This window comes from Bombina bombina, chromosome 3 (assembly GCF_027579735.1).
Source record: "Bombina bombina isolate aBomBom1 chromosome 3, aBomBom1.pri, whole genome shotgun sequence".
Lineage (NCBI taxonomy): Eukaryota > Metazoa > Chordata > Amphibia > Anura > Bombinatoridae > Bombina > Bombina bombina.
In genome coordinates, this window is record NC_069501.1 from 837961668 (window position 1) to 837983328 (window position 21661).

The window sequence follows — 21661 nt, forward strand, 5'->3', positions numbered from 1 at the left end:
AATTTGTATTGAAAACTTTTCCTTCAAAGAAGCTTGAACTTTCCCTATAAGTTTACTATTGACCTTTTTTGTTTCAATTGTCTCTTTGGCCCCCATTTATTAAAGGACGGGCAGACAAGGTTCTCATCCGGATACCTTGTCTGTATGACATTGCAGCACACCCATTTATCATTGCACAAGCAATTGCATTTGCAGCCATGCCCTCAGCACTTGTACAACCAACTCTGCAAGAACAAGGGTCTGTCAATCATCCTAGTTGATCCTGGCCAGGATTATTTAACTCTGCCACCCTTAAAGGGGAATAAAGGCTAAGTAGTAGCGGTCTTAAGAAAGTAACTATGTAACTAGCAAGGCCCATTTACACAAATAAAATGCTCTGTTCCCGAAGCTGTGTACACAGCTTCATAAATGGGGCCCTTTGTGTCTATTGATTTGTAAATCATAGTTATGTAACTAATACAGTGGGGCAAAAAAGTATTTAGTCAACCACCAACCCCATAGAAAACCTTTGGAGGGAGTTGAAAGTCTGTGTTGCACAACGACAGCCCCAAAACATCACTGCTCTAGAGGAGATCTGCATGCAGGAATGGGCCAACATACCAGCAACAGTGTGTGACAACCTTGTGAAGACTTACAGAAAACGTTTTACCTCTGTCATTGCCAACAAAGGATATATAACAGTATATATAAGTATTGAGATTAACTTTTGATATTGACCAAAAACTTATTTTCCACCATAATTTGCAAATAAATTCTTTCCATATCAGACAATGTGATTGTCTGGATTTGTTTCCACATTTTGTCTCTCATAGTTGAGGTATACATATGATGAAAATTACAGGCCTCTCTCATCTTCTTAAGTGGGAGAACTTGCACAATTGGTGGCTGACTAAATACTTTTTTGCCCCACTGTATCTCTCAAAATATAACTGACTGCAACATTGCAATTTAAAAATCAGGAATTCATAAGGCTTTGTGCCTATCCCTCATCCCATGTGAGAGTTGTGAATCACTCTTCATTATAATCGAAGACAATTTTATGATAAAAGTAAATTGGAAAGTTGTTTAAAATTGCATGCCCTATCTGAATCATAAAAGTTTAATTTTGACTAGACTGTCCCTTTAATAATCATTTGAGACCATATCCATTAAAAATGTATTAACTATTTTATTATATTTTATAGCTTTAAGAAAGTTAGCAAATAGTAGGCTCAGCCTGTATTTATCTGCTGCCCTTAGAGATCAATTTATTATTGGTGTAGCTAAATAAATTATATAAAGGAAACTATTCATTGAGGGAGACCATAATAGATTGTCACTATAATGGAACAGGGCCCCAAAGACTCCGACAAATTATTGTTCATAAGGAGTTTAACAAAATAATTTTAAACCCAAAAATCCACTATCAATAAAATATAAATGTGTAACCCTATGAAAATCAACAGCATTTTTTCTCCTTTGTGGAAATAGTTCACATAATGCTGATACCTGTAGTTCTGAAGAAGTCCTTATTGGTGCTTGTGATAATCATTTAAACCTTTTTTTAAAAAAAAAAGAAGTACACAGAAAAAAAGAAAGGAATAAAGGGAAAGATAAAAGGAAAAGTATGTATCAAATGCAAATACAAAATCATAAATAAGACTCAGACCCAGTTATTACTAAATTCCATGATTTCTTCAAACACAATGAATGCCAAGTCACTAGAGAGATCAGATTTTAATTAAAGCTATTAAAGATACCATTATCATATAAATGACTGAAGAAACACTGGATTGAGTGGCTGAATAGCCTATTAAGGCCCATATTACAAGTGGATCACTAATGCTAGCACGGAATATGATAAGCAGTATTGCTGGACCATGCTAAAATTAATGTAAACTTGATATTACAAGTTCATGGTAAATTAGATTTACCAGAGAACATTTAGCACGGCTGACATCGCTCTAGCTCACCCATTACTTCCAATGGATATAGAGAATGATCAAAATAGTGCTGATATTACAAGTTGAAAGTTATGGGTTGCGCTTGAGCAAAAGCCCAAATAGTGCTAAAAGAATTAGTGCAACTTGAGACCTGGGCATCTATTTATCAAGCCGTCAACTGCAAATACACTGGAATTCCACAGCGTATTTGTGGCGAGCCTGATTCCCCTTAGTTATCAAAGCCTACAGACCAGCAAAAGTTGAATTTTGTGATGTAACATACGATCTGCCGGACTCAGTCCGACACAGATCGATGCTTACATCATTACAGATGTTCCGAATGCAAATTCGGCACAATCTGACTACTTTTGCTAGTTATCAAATTTCTACCAGGTACGCTCGCCACTATTCCGGCCCAGCGTACCTTATTTTCAATCCGCCACCCTGGAGGCGGCGGATACCATAGGAATCAATGGGAGTCTGAAAGCAGCGAAAGCTTATGTTCGCTGCTGCCCGATATCCCATTGATTCCTAATGTTTACACCTAACACCCTAACATGTACCCCGAGTCTAAACACCCCTAATCTGCCCCCCCTACACCGCCGCCACCAACAATATACTTATTAACCCCTAATCTGCCACCCCCTACACCGCCGCCACCTACATTATACTTATTAACCCCTAATCTGCCGCCCGCCGCCGCCGCCGCCACCTACCTACATTTATTAACCCCTAATCTGCCGCCCCCAATGTCGCCGCCACTATATTAAATTTATTAACCCCTAAACCTAAGTCTAACCCTAACACCCCCTAACTTAAATATAATTTATATAAATCTAAATAAATATTCCTATCATTAAATAAATTATTCCTATTTAAAACTAAATACTCACCTATAAAATAAACCCTAAGCTAGCTACAATATAACTAATAGGGTTACTTTTTATTTTACAGGCAAGTTTGTATTTATTTTAACTAGGTACAATAGTTACTAAATAGTTATTAACTATTTAATAACTACCTAGTTAAAATATAGACAAATTTACCTGTAAAATAAAACCTAACCTAAGTTACAATTACACCTAACACCACACTATAATTAAATTAATTCCCTAAATTAAATACAATTAATTACAATTAAATAAAATTATCTAAAGTACAAAAAAAAACAAACACTAAATTACAGAAAATAAACAAATTACAAGATTTTTAAACTTATTACACCTAATCTAATCCCCCTAACAAAATAAAAAAGCCCCCCAAAATAAAAAAGCCCTACCCTACACTAAATTACAAATAGCCCTTAAAAGGGCCTTTTGTGGGGCATTGCCCCAAAGTAATCAGCTCTTTTACCTGTAAAATAAAATTACAAACCCCCAACATTAAAACCCACCACCCACACAACCAACCCTACTCTAAAACCCACCAATCCCCCCTTAAAAAAAACCTAACACTAACCCATTGAAGATCACCCTACCATGGGAAGTCTTCACCCAACCGGGCCGAAGTCCTCAACATAGCTGGCAGAAGTGGTCCTCCAGACGGGCAGAAGTGGTCCTTCAGACGGGCAAGTCTTCATCCAGACGGCATCTTCTATCTTCATCCATCCGGTGCAGAGGGGCTCCATCTTCATGACATCCGACGCGGAGCATCCTCTTCATCCGACGTCTTCTTCAACAATGACGGTTCCTTTAAGTGACGTCATCCCAGATGGCGTCCCTTCAATTCCGATTGGCTGATAGAATTCTATCAGCCAATCGTAATTAAGGTAGGAAAAATCCTATTGTCTGATGCAATCAGCCAATAGGATTGAAGTTCAATCCTATTGGCTGATCCAATCAGTCAATAGGATTTTTCCTACCTTAATTCCAATTGGCTGATATAATTCTAGTGTTAGGTTTTTTAAGGGGGGATTGGGTGGGTTTTAGAGTAGGGTTGGTTGTGTGGGTGGTGGGTTTTAATGTTGGGGGTTTGTAATTTTATTTTACAGGTAAAAGAGCTGATTACTTTGGGGCAATGCCCCACAAAAGGCCCTTTTAAGGGCTATTTGTAATTTAGTGTAGGGTAGGGCTTTTTTTATTTTTGGGGGGCTTTTTTATTTTGTTAGGGGGATTCGATTAGATGTCATTAGTTTAAAAATCCTGTAATTTGTTTATTATTTTCTGTAATTTAGTGGGGTTTTTTGTACTTTAGATAATTTTATTTAATTGTATTTAAATGTATTTAGTTTAGGGAATTAATTTAATTATAGTGTAGTGTTAGGTGTAATTGTAACGTAATGTATATAGATGTCAAACCAAACATAAAGTAATATGCTGTGTGATATCCTCTAGGAGGCGCTAAGTTACAAATAGTATGAATGTTACAACAATCTAGTTTTCAAGGTAAAATATGTACAAAATAGTAATGGTATAGAATGTCAAAGTCCCAAGAAATCCCACAGTGTGTGGAAACAAGCACCAGACCAAAGAGGTACTGATTACACTTAATGTTCAGATTTCCAGCGAAGGAAAAGTCCCAAAAATAAGGATATGGATATGGTATGGAGGTTGTTTGTAGGCAGCTCTCTAACTTAGTTCAGAAGAAGGCAATCTGTTAAGGGAACACAAATGGATAGAGGCGCCAATGGTGCAGATCAATGATGCATCTTGGGAGATCAATGCAGAAAATATACACAGGGTACTCACTTGTAGGTAAGGCAATCAGTCATGCCCATAGAGACAGGCTGGATTTCTGCAGCAGTCCAGCTAGCTGATTGGTATCCAAAAGGCAGCTCCAGGGTGCAGGAAACCAGCAGACGATAAATACACACTAACCAAATAGGTGTATAGACAGGAGACCAAGATCAGGGATTAGTGCCCTATAGGTAGCGTAGCTCCAAGATATACTGAACACTGAGAGGTTATTAAAAACAAAAGGTAGTTTTATTTAAAACTTGTTTAAAAAAACACAACTCATATTTGTGCCAGTAAAAACTTGAGCAAGTGGAGAAACAATGCAACGTGTTTCTCAGTAAGAACTGTTTCATCAGGTACAAGTAATTGTAACGTAGGTTAGGTTTTATTTTACAGGTATATTTGTATTTATTTAAACTAGGAAGTTATTAAATAGTTAATAACTATTTAATAACTATTGTACCTAGTAAAAATAAATACAAACTTGCCTGTAAAATAAAAATTAACCCTAAGATAGCTACAATGTAACTATTAGTTATATTGTAGCTAGCTTAGGGTTTATTTTATAGGTAAGTATTTAGTTTTAAATAGGAATAATTTATTTAATGATAGGAATATTTATTTAGATTTATTTAAATTATAGTTAGGGGGTGTTAGGGTTAGGGTTAGACAGGTTTAGGGGTTAATAAATTTAATATAGTGGCGGCAACGTTGGGGGCGGCAGATTAGGGATTAATAAATGTAGGTAGGTGGCGGCGGTGTGGGGGGGGCAGATTAGGGGTTAATAAATATAATGTAGGTGGCAGCGGTGTAGGGGGGCAGATTAGGGGTTAATAAATATAATGTAGGTGGTGGCGGCGGTGTAGGGGGCGGCAGATTAGGGTTTAATAAATATAATGTATGTGGCGGCAGTGTAGGGGGGAAGATTAGGGGTTAATAAATATAATGTAGGTGGTGGCTGTGTAGGGGGTGGCAGATTAGGGGTTAATAAGTATAATGTAGGTGGTGGTGGGCTCCGGGAGCAGTGGTTTAGGGGTTAAACACTTTATTTAGTTGTGGCGGGGTCCGTGAGTGGCAGTTTAGGGGTTAAAACATTTATTAGAGTTGCAGTGGGCTCCGGGAGCGGCGGTATAGGGGGTAAAACAGTATAGTATAGTGTGGGTGTTTAGTGACAGTGTACCAATAAAGCTGGGAAAAAGCCAAAGAGCAGCGAGATTGATGACTGTTAGTTAACAACAGTCCGCTGCTCATCGCACCGTACTTGGTGCGCGGCTTTTTGACCAATAAAGCTGGGAAAAAGCCAAAGAGCAACGAGATCAATGACTGTTAGTTAACAACAGTCCACTGCTCATCGCACCGTACTTGGTGCGCAGCTTTTTGACAGCTTTTTTGGTAATTTTGGAGAACATATTCAGGTCCGCAGCAGAGATGTTAGGCGATCTTAGGCGAGCGCATTGGTGCCATTGAATGCAAGTTAGTTGACGGCTTGATAAATAGATGCCCTGAAGTAAAGTGTAGGGTTAAAAACAATTTCACAAAACACATAAAAAAACATATTAAAATAAAGTATTACACTCATAAATAAAAAGAAGATAATAAAAAAAATATAACATTTATATTGATAGAAAGTTTTTAAAAGGGTTAAAAAGGGATATGGTACATGGCAAGGTGTTTGAAAGGGAAGGGCTCCAAATTAATAAACTCAAAAGCCCAATGGAAAACATGTCATATAGTTCCTCTGGTGGATTGGAATAGAACCAGTTCCAAGGAAAATCACAAATGAATAAATTGATGTAAACAAAGAGCAGTTTTCTAAAAATTTGCAAATTACTGCGAAAATTAAGTTTTACTAATTAATACTTGTGAAAATCTATAAATTATCATGTATCTCCTTTAAAGGTCCAGTAAACCTAGAAAATAATGTTATATAACATTATTTTAGTGCTAGCTTTATGTAACCTAATATTGCCAGGCATTTTTTATTAAAAAAAGAGGGTTCTTCAGACCCGCCCTCTGTGCTCTACTGCGCGGGTCTGGTTTTCCCTCAGAGCGCATCTGGCCAGCTATCTAGTCACAGCCCGGCCAGACCGCGCCATTACACTCAATGTAGCTTGCTCCTCCTCTGTCTGACAGCGGGAGCAAGCTACATTGAGTGTAATGGCGCGGTCGACCGGGTGGCCAGATGCGCTCTGAGGGAAAACCAGACCCGCTCAGTAGAGCACAAAAAATGACTGGCAATATTAGGTTACATAAAGCTAGCACTAAAATAATGTTTTATAATTCTGAACTATTATTTTCTAGGTTTACTGGCAATTTAAGTATCATATAAATGTACAATTAGGTGGGGTTGAGAATATTATGTACATATTTTTACAAGTGTGTACTTAAATGCTTTAAAACAGCAATTACATCATTTTTATATGTTATATAGTGTATATTGAAGAAATATATTGTACCCTACATTATCTTATGGAGGCAATAAACTTTAATATGAGGTAAATCTTTATTTTACACAGCTATAAAATGTACAAACAGATCATTTTAAACAAACATTTCATCAACAAACATTTAACTGTTGTATTTGATTCCAGAACGTTACCTGTCTTTCAATAGGGCAATTATGTATTTTTAAGATAAATCTTACATGATGTTTGTCAAATTGTCAGATGTTTTGCATGTTAAAAAAAAATCTATATCTTATTTTCAGCTGATAAAGTATTATGCTGGCTACATGTTTCCTCACCACTGCTCTCTAGTTTGTAAACTATTTGGGGAAGGGTCCATCTTCTCTTGCAGCAGTTTGTACTATTAAGTCTGAGGAATATGGCGGTGCTTTGCAAACATAGAAACTAATAAATACATACATAATAGTATTTCTAATAAACTATTTTGCAGTGTATTGATGCTGCTTTGAAGGCCTCTCTTATTTTCAAGGAGTTAAAGGGACAGTCAAGTCCAAAAAAACCTTTCATGATTTAAATAGGGCATGTAATTTTAAATAACTTTCCAATTTACTTTTATCACCAATTGTGCTTTGTTCTCTTGGGATTCTAAGTTGAAAGCTAAACCTAGGAGGTTTATATGCTAATTTCTTAGACCTTAAAGACTGCCTCTAATCTGAATGCATTTTGACCACTAGAGGGCATTAGTTCATGTGTTTCCTATAGATAACATTGAGCTCATGCACATGAAATTATCCTGGAGTGAGCACTGATTGGCTAAAATGCAAGTCTGTCAAAAGAACTGAAATAAGGGGACAGTCTACAGAGGCTTAGATACAAGGTAATCACAGAGGTAAAAAGTGTATTTCTATAACAGTGTTGGTTAAGCAAAACTGGGGAATGGGTAATAAAGGGATTATCTATCTTTTTAAACAATAAAAATTCTGGTGTTGACTGTCCCTTTAAAACTGCATTTTCATTTATCCTAAAAATATAAAATGCCAATGTTTGACAAGTTATCTATTTCCATCAAATTTACAGTTTCTTCATCAACATTTTTTCACAGTAAAACTGTGATTTCATGTTAAAACTATTATCCAGTTGCAGCTTTAAAGTAACTTCATAGTACAGAAGCAAACAGATGGCATATTGTGTCATGGTAATTTGAGAGCTACTGAAAATGAACTGCTGCTTTTTTGTCTGTCTTATATAAAAACTCTATTCATCAAATATGTATAAAGCTATAACCTGGCAAAGGTTGAATATCAGTCAATCCCAGGAGGCTTTATATTGTTTTAAAAGTAATATTTTCTAAATGTTTTAAGTTGTTGAGTAAAAGATGAAAATAACTCAATCATAGCTGGATTTATAATTGTGGATAGAGGCCTAGTGATGCGTTAGCCATAGGGCTTGCAGGCCATGTAGCAAAGAGTTGTAATCTGTTTATGCTGGTGTTGCTTTGTGTTTTCATCCAAGTTACTTTTTATAATATATAAATTCAATAATTCCAGATCAAATTGGTATTTAATTCAAGCATCTTAAGACATATCAAGCCTTCAAACTTATCAGCTGATCATTATTATTGTTCTTTTGCCTTTTTTTTTTCTTTCTTTAAAAGGCTATTTTTTGTTATTGAATACTTTGTTAAATGAGACCCATAAATAGTGTAATACACATAAATACCATATTGCATTAAAATAAATTAAATTAAAGCAAAAAGGCATGCATAATACAGATTTACAGTTTGGTGTCATGACATTGGGTATGAAATCTATCCCTGGAATATTCACACAGTCACTTCTTAAACTATCAAAAAATGCCAGGTATATTTCATGTAAGAAATATCTTTCATCATATACACCTTTGTTGTCAAAAAAGGTCTTTTGGCCTAGCCCAAGGACACTCCCATGTAGACTTTAAATGAGGAATTAGGTATAACCTCTACAAGTAACCTGCCCCCAGTCTTTTCCAACTTGAAGATGGTTGATTTTGGACATAGATAGGGGGCCTGATGAAAAAATATTCTTCTGCTTGGGTTAAAATTGTAAAGCAGACTTCACAGCAGCTGAACTCACTGAATGATGAAAAGAACAAGGACGGAATGCTCCAGCATTGCGAGAGCTCTCCTATATCTGTATGTAAAGGAGAGACAGGCCAGGACAATATAGCACTGCATAAAATGAGAGGTTTTTTTGACACTTACACTTTGTGCTCTGCATTTTATATTATTTATAATTCAGATTAGGTCCTTACAGTATTATTGCATTTACGCTTTGCACTTTATATGTTATATTTTAATACATTTAAATTTAGATCTAGCAGTGTTGTTACAAATTCAGATTTTGCTTTAGAAGTTTCTGTGTTACTTTAACAAATTAGGATCATACTTTGTATATTAATATTTATGTGTATCTTTTACAAATCACCTTGCAATTTGTACTTTCTCTATTGTAAAATAAAACAGAGCTGTAGAAAGTGGGAGGGGCAGGGCAGTTCCCAGTGTATGCCTGAAGTTCTTTAACAATTCTTACTGTAAGCTCACCAAATCTTGCCAGCTGTATGCAGGTGAAGTTTGCTCAAAATTCATAATACACTTATTTAACTGACATAAAAGTAATATATTTTAAAAGCTAAATTGTAGTGAAAACATGTATCCCAGAGAGCCTCTTTACTTTCTATTGAAGACATCTCTTACATGTGTGGGTCTTCCAGGTTCCACACTTTTTCTTATAGAATTCAGTAAATTCAGCCCCTGTGAAGTCCGCACTATAATTTCTCTCTAATCTAGATAATCGTTGCTTATCGAGACCATGGATAGCAATGAAGCTCTCTGGTAAAATGAAGCTGTCAGTTTTCATTTTTATTTTAAATAAACAAAATACAAAGTTCAATTTAAATTGTAAAATATACACATAAATATACAAAGTATGAGCCTTATTTGTTAAAGCTAAACAGAAACTGTGAAAGCATAATCAGAATTTGTAAAATCACAATCCTAAAATCAATGTATACAAAATAAAATACAAAACAGTTAGAATGTATAACCAATCTGCTTCCATGTTGTCACTTTTGCATTTTGTATCTTGTCAGCATTTATAAGCTAACACTGAACTATTGTTGTTCTCAATATATTTGCTTTTGTTATTCTCAACTTTACTCCACTAAAATTTGTTCTTGCTTGTTAGTATCAACATGGTCTCACTATATTTCTTGTTATTGTATATCAAGGCTGAATGTCTACAGTTTTCTTGCCTTTTGCATAAACAATTATTTGTCTCAAGTGCTGTTATTTTCCACTGAGGGTATGGTAATAAGGGGGCATGTATGAAGCCCCTCTGTGTCAATTGACAATATATGTGATGTAAGCTATATAAATGCATTGTGGGCGAGCAATAAACAAAACAATTATTATACTTTCATTTGTGTGGGCTGACAGTTTTTTCCCAAGATCTCGTATCAGGTGCAATGCTCTGCTTCAGCTGAGGTTTACAATTCTTATTGGTGATATGTGTATCCAGTCCTACAAAGTTCCCCTTACAAAAATAGAAAATTTAAATGTAATAAAACGTAATCCAAAGTGTAAATTGATATAAAAAATAAAATACAAAACGCAAAGATTAAATGCAGAAGAACTCTCATGCAATGCAGTGCTATATTGACTGGGCTTGCCTCTACTTTACATACAAAAATGCAGGGAACGTCCCTTTGAGAAGTATAGGAAGATCTGCCTTTTTTAGAACTTCACTAGGGATCTCGCAGTGCTGGAGGATCATCTTATATCATCTCATCTGAGTGGAGAGCCTTATATCATCAGGCCCAGAGTATGAATTAGATAACTTTGGTAAGTACATTATAATTATTGTGCCTGCTTATGAATAATACAATAACTTTAATTTTCTATGTAACCCGTTGAGACAAAAAAATAAATTAGTTTAATAGAACAAAATCACAATTGAATAGCAATCTTTTCCCTCTATATTTTGGAATCATGGCTAGTTGGCCCTGAAACTGGAAAACGGTGATATGGGATGCATGTCATGAGCAGAAAAAAGAGGATGAAAGAAAGTAAGGAATTCTATTTATTTTAGCAGAAATGGAATATAAGAAGTAGGTGCACATATAAATCCACATATATGTATAAATCAAATATTGATAGAAAGCTTTGGAAACAAAGAGATTGGTCAAGACTGAAGGGACACATTAGTGAGGTAGAGGTTATACCCCCTTTACATGGGCAAATAATTTGTTTAGTGATGGTAAACTTAATTAAATTGGAGTCCTTTTATTAAATAAAATCCTTAAACTAGGTGACTCAGTAATTTTAGTTTGATGAGCCTCAGTCCGGCTTTATGCTAAATCTTTTTTTTTTTTTTTTGGGGGGGGGGGGGTCAGCTATTGACAGACAGCTGTTACAGCCAATAGCAAGTGCACCACATGTCCTATTTGTATAGCAGTACCATCTTGTGCTGCATATAGCTGCGTATATCAGTTGCTAAAATTGTATGGTCATCCATGACATCTGTTAAATGCAGCTAGCAGCAGAGAGCGGCTATCTTATAATGATTCACATATTTTAAGGATTATATTTACATTATGATATCTAATTTAATACAGTTTACCACCACTTATAAGCTCCTCAAAAACTGAGAAGAACAGGAAAATTATTATAACGCCAGACAATAGTATGTTGGTAAAGATTATAGGACAAATAAGTTATCCTGTTCGTGTCTCAAAAGGAAAAGATAATAAATATCAAACTAGAAAGCACAATTCCATTGTTGCAAATCCAACCATGGAGAAACATGAACTGTTAACTTCACTGCTGCAGGGGTTTTGACAGGGGTTTTGAACCACGCCATACATTACATAAAATGCACAATTAGTGGTCACACTCCAAAACTTCTTTAAAATTAAGAAACGTTATTTCATTTAATTAAAAAACATCTACAGGAGAATGGTTTGAGACATCCTGTGTGTTTTGCCCTACAAACAGTGCTTGTGATTAAGCGCTTAAGTTAAAAATAAATATAGCCTTGAAGCTTATTATTTTTAACTGTGTGCACCAGGTGAGAGATCTATATTTGGAAGAAATTCAAGAGACAAAAAAAAAATCTGTTTTTGAGATTCCTTCAACTATTGACACCAAGAAGTGTGAGCCAACATTTTTTACTTTTTGCAGATGGTAATAAAAACAAAATACTATTTTAAATAATTGCTACCAAACGAATGCATGAAAATCTAATATATTTTATTTCATGATTATCTTACCCTAAAACATATGATAAACATTTTATAATCTCTTCTAAAATGTACTATCTGATATATTATTGTATATATTTTATAGCAAATACAAATAACGTGATTAAGAAGTTCTGCTAATGATCTTACTATAAATAATTGCTGGAGACATTTGTGCATAATTCTGAAGTATAGTGTGGATATCCCTAGAGAAAAAAGAAATGCTATTACTTAAATATAAGACCATTTTGGCTAAAAATCCATATATTTTAAGAAAGAAATTACTGATGTGGAAAACAGATATAGCACATTCCACAAAGTTATGGATCTAATGATGTTTGCAGGTGTTTTGCCTCTTACAGTCCTTCAATCCAATTTATATATTGCAAAAATTCTATGGATGACTATCTATTTTTACATTAGTTGGTTTTAAGGAAGCAGGTCAACTTGCATCTATTGCATTAATGAGACAATGTAAATGAGGGCCTTTGATTTTGAAAGAAGGGAAGCAAAAACATAATCCCCTGTAAAAGTAAAACAAATGTAAGTATGTTTTTATTTAATATTTGCATGTTTTACCTGACATATGGAAGCCCCTAGATCCTGGCAACTACAGTTCAGCCATTTAGTAGAATGTAAAATGCAGACTCATATAATCGTATTTAAACACAATTAATTAACTCTTATGCTTGCCGCTTTAGCTAGTTACTAAGCCACAATGCAACAACAGACCTGCCCCTATCAACAGAGAGTGACCAGACATCACACTGATCCCTCCAAAATGTTATACAGCTCATGCACTGCAAACAATCCAAGTAATATTAACAGCTATTTCTTTACATAGGAACTGCTAAATAAAATAATGCCAGTAAGTTATAGCTTTAGCTATGTTGTGGTGCACCCTGCAATGCTTTAATACACCTATTTTGTACAATGCATTTTAAATACTTTATAACAAATTTTTGCATAAAATTGTTTTTAGGAAGCCTAAAACTCAACATGAGGGTCAAAATTAAAATTTATTTTGCATTTAGTAACTCACCACAACAATGAACTTTAATCTAGACATGTGCAATATATTTCGGCCAAATTTTAATTTTCGGACTAATTTTGGCTGATTCAGAGATCAATCTGAATTTCTGAATAGGCACCATATCTAAAATCCTGAAAAATCACGAAAACAAATAAATCGGTTTCCAAATTTTAGGATCTCTTCTTTATTCATATTCATTCTAATCTAAACCACTGCCCCGCCACATGGCCAACATTAAATAAACCTATTAACTCCTAAACCGCTGTCCCCCACATCGCCAACACTAAATAAACCAATTAACCCCTAAACTGCCGCCCCATCACCAACACTAAATAAACCTATTAACCCCTAAACCACCGTCCCCCCACATCGCCAACACTAAATAAAGCTATTAACTCCTTAATCGCCATCCCCCACATCTCCAATATTAAATAATGCTATTAACTCCTAAACTGCCCTCCCCCAACATTGCCAAAACTAAATAAAGCTAATTACCCCTAAACCGCCATCCCCCGCATCGCAATCACTAATAAAATGTTTAAACCCCTAATCCGCAATCCCCCACATCAAAAACACCTATTTAAAGTATTAACACCTAAACTGCCATCCCCCACATTGCCAACACTAAATACACCTATTAACCGCTAGTCCGACATCCCCCAACATTGCTAACACTAACTAAACATATTAATCCCTAAACTGCCATCCCCCCACATTGCGACTCCCTAAATAAACTATTAACCCCTAAACCGTCATCCCTCCACATCGCCAACACTAAATAAACCTATTAACCCCTAAAATGCTGCCCCCACATTGCCAACACTAAATAAAGATATTAACTCCTAAACCGCCGTCACCCCACATCACCAACACTAAATAAAGCTATTAACCTCTAAACTGCCAACACTAAATAAACCTATTAACCTCTAAACAGCCATCCCCCCAAATTGCCAACACTAAATAAACTTATTAACCTCTAAACTGCTGTTCCCCAACATCGCCAACACTAAAAAAACCTATTAACTCCTAAACCTCCATCCATCCAACATCGCCAACACTAAATAAACCTATTAAGCTTTTAGAGTTTAATAGATTTTTAGTTAGTGTTAGCGATGTGGGGGGACGGCGGTTTAGAGGTTAATAGGTTTTTATTTAGTGTTGGTGATGTAGGGGATGGCGATTTAGATAATTTAATTTCAGCATATTACTTATGTTAAGTTAAATCATTTTTCGAAAACATTAATTTTGTTTCAGATCCATTCTTTATTCATATTCATTATTATATTCTAAACTTTAGAATAGAGTAATAAATATAAATAACGAATGGATCCGAAAAACGATTTAACTTAACATAACTAATATGCTGAAACTAAATTATTTATTTAACCAATGAAAACGAAATGAAACTAAACAAATTTTTTCGGTGTGCACGTCTACTTTAATCGCAGATGACCTGGCACCCTAAAGCAAAACTAATAATAACTGGTTCTAAGCAGGCAATAAAAACTAAACTGTGACCACCCTCCACTTTATTAACTCCATCTTCATTTCAGCTAACAATATCCCTTAAATCGAATTACCCCTCTAAATGTGTCTTAGTTATAAATGCCTTATTTTTATACCAAATGCAATTTTACCTTGCTAAATTGCCCCCCCCAAATCTAGCACTGATAAAAAATGTAATGTGAATATCATAATCCTGATAAAACACCCATATTTGTTTCCATTGATGCCCCAGAAGTACAATACCCCCATGCACAGGCTTTCTGGGATTTTTGATTGTTACATACCCAAATATGGGGCCTGTCAATTTATATGAAAATTTGATACCTTGATTTTCTGGGCCTATGTTGTCTTTGAGACAGTATAGCAGCCCAGAAATGAAAATGACCTCATCATGGCATAGCATTTTCAAAAGTAAACATTGCAGGGGTATTCCAAAAGGGGTATTCCAGATTTTTTTTGTAGCCACTTAGTCACAAAACCTGGACAAATTTAGTGGTTATGTTGTTGTGTTTTTTTTTTTTTGTTTCACAATATAAAAGGGATACCTAGCATTCAAAATTCAGTGTGTGGCTGGTGACCGCATGAAGAGGACCTCTGTGTTGAAGATGGATGAAGACCACGTCCGCTGCAGATGCTGCTTCCAGGAAGAAGATGGACCACCACTAGGATGAAGAAGCACCACCATCAGCTTTGATGAGTACCATCTTGGGGTTTAGTGATAGGGGTCTTTTTTGTTGTTGTTTTTTTTGGGGTAAGTTTTTTTTTTTTAAAAAAAAGTAGTTAGGTTTTTTTGTAATGGTAGACTAGGTGGTTTAGATGTTAGATGATTTAGGGGTTAATAGTGTAGTGGGTTAATTTATGTTGGGGGTGCTGGCAGTTTATAGGTTAATAGTGTAGTGAAGTCTTTGCATTGGGTTACTGGCAATTAAGGGGTTAATAGTGTAGAAGCTTACTTTGCAGTGTAGGATGTGCTGGTTTAGGGGGTAATAGTGTAGAGGTATCGTTTGGGATATGGAGTGTGGCGGTTTGTGATAGTGTAGAGGTAGTTTGCGATGTGGGGGGTGGCAGTTTAGGGGTTCATAGTGCAGTTTAGTTCAACTTTTTCAAGTTAACAGACTCTTTACGCAACATTTTTGGTTGCATAAAAAATTTGAGCGGTAAATATGATTGCTTTCACACGATTGTATTTACTTTCAACTTGTAATTCAATCGTATATTACCGCTCTATGCTACCCATAGAAAATATGGGAAGCCTAAATAACCACAAGTTTGAGCAAACTAATTTGCGGTGATTCTAACAGCACACCATTAGTAATCTGGATTTGAGCGTAAAGAACACAGCGATCTCGCAAACGTGTTTACGCTTCTCGTATTAACTTTAGCACTCCACTTGTAATCTAAGCCATTATGAGCTACATAACGAGTTGAGCCCTAACTGTAGCATGCAGGTGATGTATTTCTTGGCTTTTTTAATGTGATGAAATAGCATGTAAATTACAAGTTGAATAAAATGCGTTCATTTGAGCGCAATGGATTTTAATGCATGTCGGGTTAACACAACTTCAAAGCACTGGTTAACTGTTAAACAAGACAAAAAAGTTGCACAAAACATATCAAAAACACATTTAACAGTACAGTTACACTCATAGTAACACTGTCTGATAAAAAATATTTAAAAAAATGTATATGTATATATACACAGTATGTTTACATGTTTATAAATATGTATTTATGTATTTAAAGACATATATACACATATAAACACATAAATACATAGCTATACATATATAGATATGCATATAAGGGAATTAGAGCTTGTTGCAGCCAAGTAGCTGAAAACATGTAAAATCATATTTATGCTATATTTATATTTAATAAAGTGTTTAACTGTGTATAAACTGTAAATATGTCACATTCCAATGTGAGTATGTGTGTTATTTTTTTAGTTTTCACTCCATTGAAGAATGGGAGAAAGCATTAACGTGGTCTCGATGTTTGAAGTTGTGCGCTATCTTTCTACTTTCAACTCAGAAAATGAGTGCAACTTGACACACGGCAAAGTTAATGTGTGAGTGGAATTGTAAAATAGCGCTCAACTAATAATCTAGCCCCTTTATTGTCCATTATTAAATAAATATAAAAATGTATATATTTAAAATCTTTAATTTCAATGTTTAAATTAAGCAAAATTAAGTTAAAAACTGATAGAAAAAGACTTTCTTTAAATGCTTTGAGAATATCTAAATATTTCTTATTGTTTTTATATTATTTTGTAGTGTTTCAAAGTGTTTAGAATTATTTTTCTACAAAATAATAAAAAAAAAAGTATTACTATAGTTCTTTTATGTTGGTAATTCATCTTGGTGTTTTTTTCCAAGGTAAATGTATCTCTATGTCTTAGTCTGACAGTTTACATTTGATATTGATTTCTTGAGTAAGCTGGATTCCTGTAAAGATATTATTAAATTCAATCCATACAGCACCAGCACGTTTTCTTAGTTCCTGAAGAAAACCTTTTTTTAAAAAAGCTTATACTGTTAAACAAGAGAAGTTGTAGTTTTTTTATTTCAAGAACAATTATTGTTACTATATATACAGTATATATATATATATATATATATATATATATATATATATATATATATATATATATATATATATAAAACAAATTTGAAATAATACTACATGATATTGTTTCAAATCTCCAGTTGTACTAAAATATGCACAGGTGTGTTAAAATGAGTTGGGTAAAAATAAATGCGCCTTTTTTCTGCAAAGGGTAATAAAACAATACATATGACAAGCATATAGTGGAATGTTCACCTTTGGAGGCTACACATTCTATTAAAAGAACATAAAATATGACTATATTGTCCTTGCCACTTTACTTTTAAGGTATGCACACTGCCATAATAACAATATACTAACTGAAGGCATGCTGGGTTATATTTACTAAGAATCATTAAGTGACTTTTCTGGTAGGATTAATGTGAACAATCATAACGTTAAAAACTTGGGCTAATTTATGAACATTAGACCCTTATAATTTAATAAAGCAGTTTATAGATTGATATGGAGAGTTCCCTGATTGTAATTAGTAAATCTAGACAAATAATATAGTTAATGGTACAAGGGATATCTTCACTACATATTTGTAAAGCTATTCAGTGAGGTAAACCGCTTTAGTTGAATTTCTACATTTCTCAGCTATATCAGATAATGCAGAAATTAAAACACTTTAGATTTATTTACGTATTTCTTTTTTAGACTTACATAATCTAGACTAGTTTATGCTCATGTAAGGTTTTATAACAAATGTTCATCTTTTTTAGCCATTAAGCTAAGAAAGTTGTACATCAATTTGCTAAGGGCCCTAGTTATCAACTGAAGGTTGACCATCTAGGGAACATGTCCACACACTCCTGTATGTCTAGTGGACAGAGAAAAAGCTGCATCTGCTGTCTGCAATTATTATTGTGCAAACATTTACTTGTGAAGCACCTCCCTGTCAATCATTATCGTTGACCAAACTGAGAACAGAAATGTTTCGATCCAGGTAGCCCAATTTATATGTATGTACTGTATGTATGTACTGTATTTATGTACTGTATTTATGTATGTACTGTATGTATGTACTTTATGTATGTATGTATTGTATTTATGTACTGTATTTATGTATATACTGTATGTATGTACTTTATGTATGTATGTACTGTATTTAGGTACTGTATTTATGTATGTACTGTATGTATGTACTTTATGTATGTATGTATGTACTGTATGTATGTATGTATGTACTGTATGTATTTATGTACTGTATTTATGTACTGTATTTATGTATGTATGGTATGTATGTACTTTATGTATGTATGTACTGTATGTATGTACTGTATGTATGTACTGTATTTATGTACTGTATTTATGTATGTACTGTATGTATGTACTTTATGTATGTATGTACTGTATTTATGTACTGTATTTATGTATGTACTGTATGTATGTACTTTATGTATGTATGTATGTACTGTATGTATGTATGTATGTACTGTATGTATGTATGTACTGTATTTATGTACTGTATTTATGTATGTACGGTATGTATGTACTTTATGTATGTATGTACTGTATGTATGTACTGTATGTATGTACTGTATTTATGTATGTACTGTATGTATGTACTTTATGTATGTATGTACTGTATGTATGTACTGTATGTATTTATTTACTGTATGTATGTACTGTATTTATGTACTGTATGTATGTACTGTATGTATGTACTGTATGTATGTACTGTATGTATTTATGTACTGTATGTATGTACTGTACTTATGTACTGTATGTATGTATGTACTGTATGTATGTACTGTATGTATGTATGTAATGTATTTATGTATGTACTGTATTTATGTATGTACTGTATGTATGTACTTTATGTATCTATGTACTGTTTGTATGTACTGTATGTATGTACTTTATGTATGCATGTACTGTATGTATGTACTGTATGTGTGTACTTTATGTTTGTATGTACTGTATGTATGTATGTACTGCATGTATGCACTTTATGAATGTATGTACTTTATGTATGTATGTACTGTATGTATGCACTGTATGTATTTACTTTATGTATTTATGTACTGTATGTATGTACTGTATGTATGTATGTACTGAATATATGTACTGTATTTATACACTGTATGTATGTACTGTATGTCTGTACTGTATTCTGTACTGTATGTATGTACTGTATGCATGTACTGTATGCACTGTATGTCTGTACTGTATGTCTCTACTGTATGCCTGTACTGTATGTATGTACTGTATGTATGTACTGTATGTATGTATGTACTGTATGTATGTACAGTATGTACTATATGTATGTACTGTATGCATGTACTGTATGCATGTATGGTATGTACTGTATGTATTTACTGTATGTATATACTGTATGTATGTACTGTATGTATGTACTGTATGTATATACTGTATGTATGTACTGTATGTATGTACTGTATGTACTGTATGTATGTACTATATGTATGTATGTACTGTATGTATGTATGTATGTACTGTATGTATGTACTGTATGTATGTATGTATGCAAGTACTGTATGTATGTACTGTATGCACTGTATGTATGTATGTACTGTATGTATGTACTGTATGCACTGTATGTATGTACTGTATGTATGTACTGTATGTATGTATGTACTGTATGTATGTACGGTATGTATGTACGGTATGTATGTACTGTATGTACTGTATGTATGTACTGTATGACTGTATGTATGTACTGTATGTATGTATGTACTGTATGTATGTATGTATGTATGTACTGTATGTATGTACTATATGTATGTATGTATGCAAGTACTGTATGTATGTACTGTATGCACTGTATGTATGTATGTACTGTATGTATGTACTGTATGCACTGTATATATGTACTGTATGTATGTACTGTATGTATGTACTGTATGTATGTACTGTATGTATGTATGGACTGTATGTATGTACTGTATGCACTGTATGTATGTATGTATGTATGTATGTACTGTATGTATGTATGTATGTACTGTATGTATGTATGTACTGTATGTATGTATGTACTGTATGTATGTACAGTATGTACTGTATGCATGTACTGTATGCATGTACGGTATGTACTGTATGTATGTACTGTATGTATATACTGTATGTATGTACTGTATGTATGTACTGTATGTATGTACTGTATGTACTGTATGTATGTACTGTATGTATGTATGTACTGTATGTATGCACTGTATATATGTACTGTATGTACTGTATGTATGTACTGTATGACTGTATGCATGTACTGTATGTATGTATGTATGTACTGTATGTATGTATGTATATACTGTATGTATGTACTGTATGTATGTATGTATGTACTGTATGTATGTACTGTATGCACTGTATGTATGTATGTATGTATGTACTGTATGCACTGTATGTATGTACTGTATGTATGTACTGTATGTATGTATGTACTGTATGTACTGTATGCATGTATGGACTGTATGTATGTACTGTATGCACTGTATGTATGTACTGTATGTATGTATGTACTGTATGTATGTACTGTATGTATGTATGTACTGTATGTATGTATGTATGTACTGTATGTATGTACTGTATGTACTGTATGTATGTATGTATGTACTGTATGTATGTACTGTATGTACTGTATGTATGTATGTACTGTATGTATGTACTGTATGTATGTACTGTATGTATGTATGTACTGTATGTATGTACTGTATGCACTGTTTGTATGTATGTACTGTATGTATGTATGTACTGTATGTACTGTATGTATGTATGCATGTATGTACTCTATGACTGTATGTATGTACTGTATGTATGTACTGTGTGCACTGTATGTATGTACTGTATGTATTTATGTACTGTATGTATGTACTGTATGTATGTACTGTATGTATGTATGTACTGTATGTATGTACTGTATGTATGTACTGTATATATGTACTGTACTGTATGTATGTACTGTATGTATGTACTGTGTGCACTGTATGTGTGTATGTATTGTATGTATGTACTGTATGTATGTACTGTATGTATGTACTGTATGTATGTACTGTGTGCACTGTATGTATGTACTGTATGTATGAATGTACTGTATGTATGTACTGTATGTATGTACTGTGTGCACTGTATGTATGTACTGTATGTATGTATGTACTGTATGTATGTACTGTATGTATGTACTGTATATATGTACTGTATGTATGTACTGTATGTATGTGCTATATGCACTGTATGTATGTATGTATGTATGTACTGTATGTATGTATGTACTGT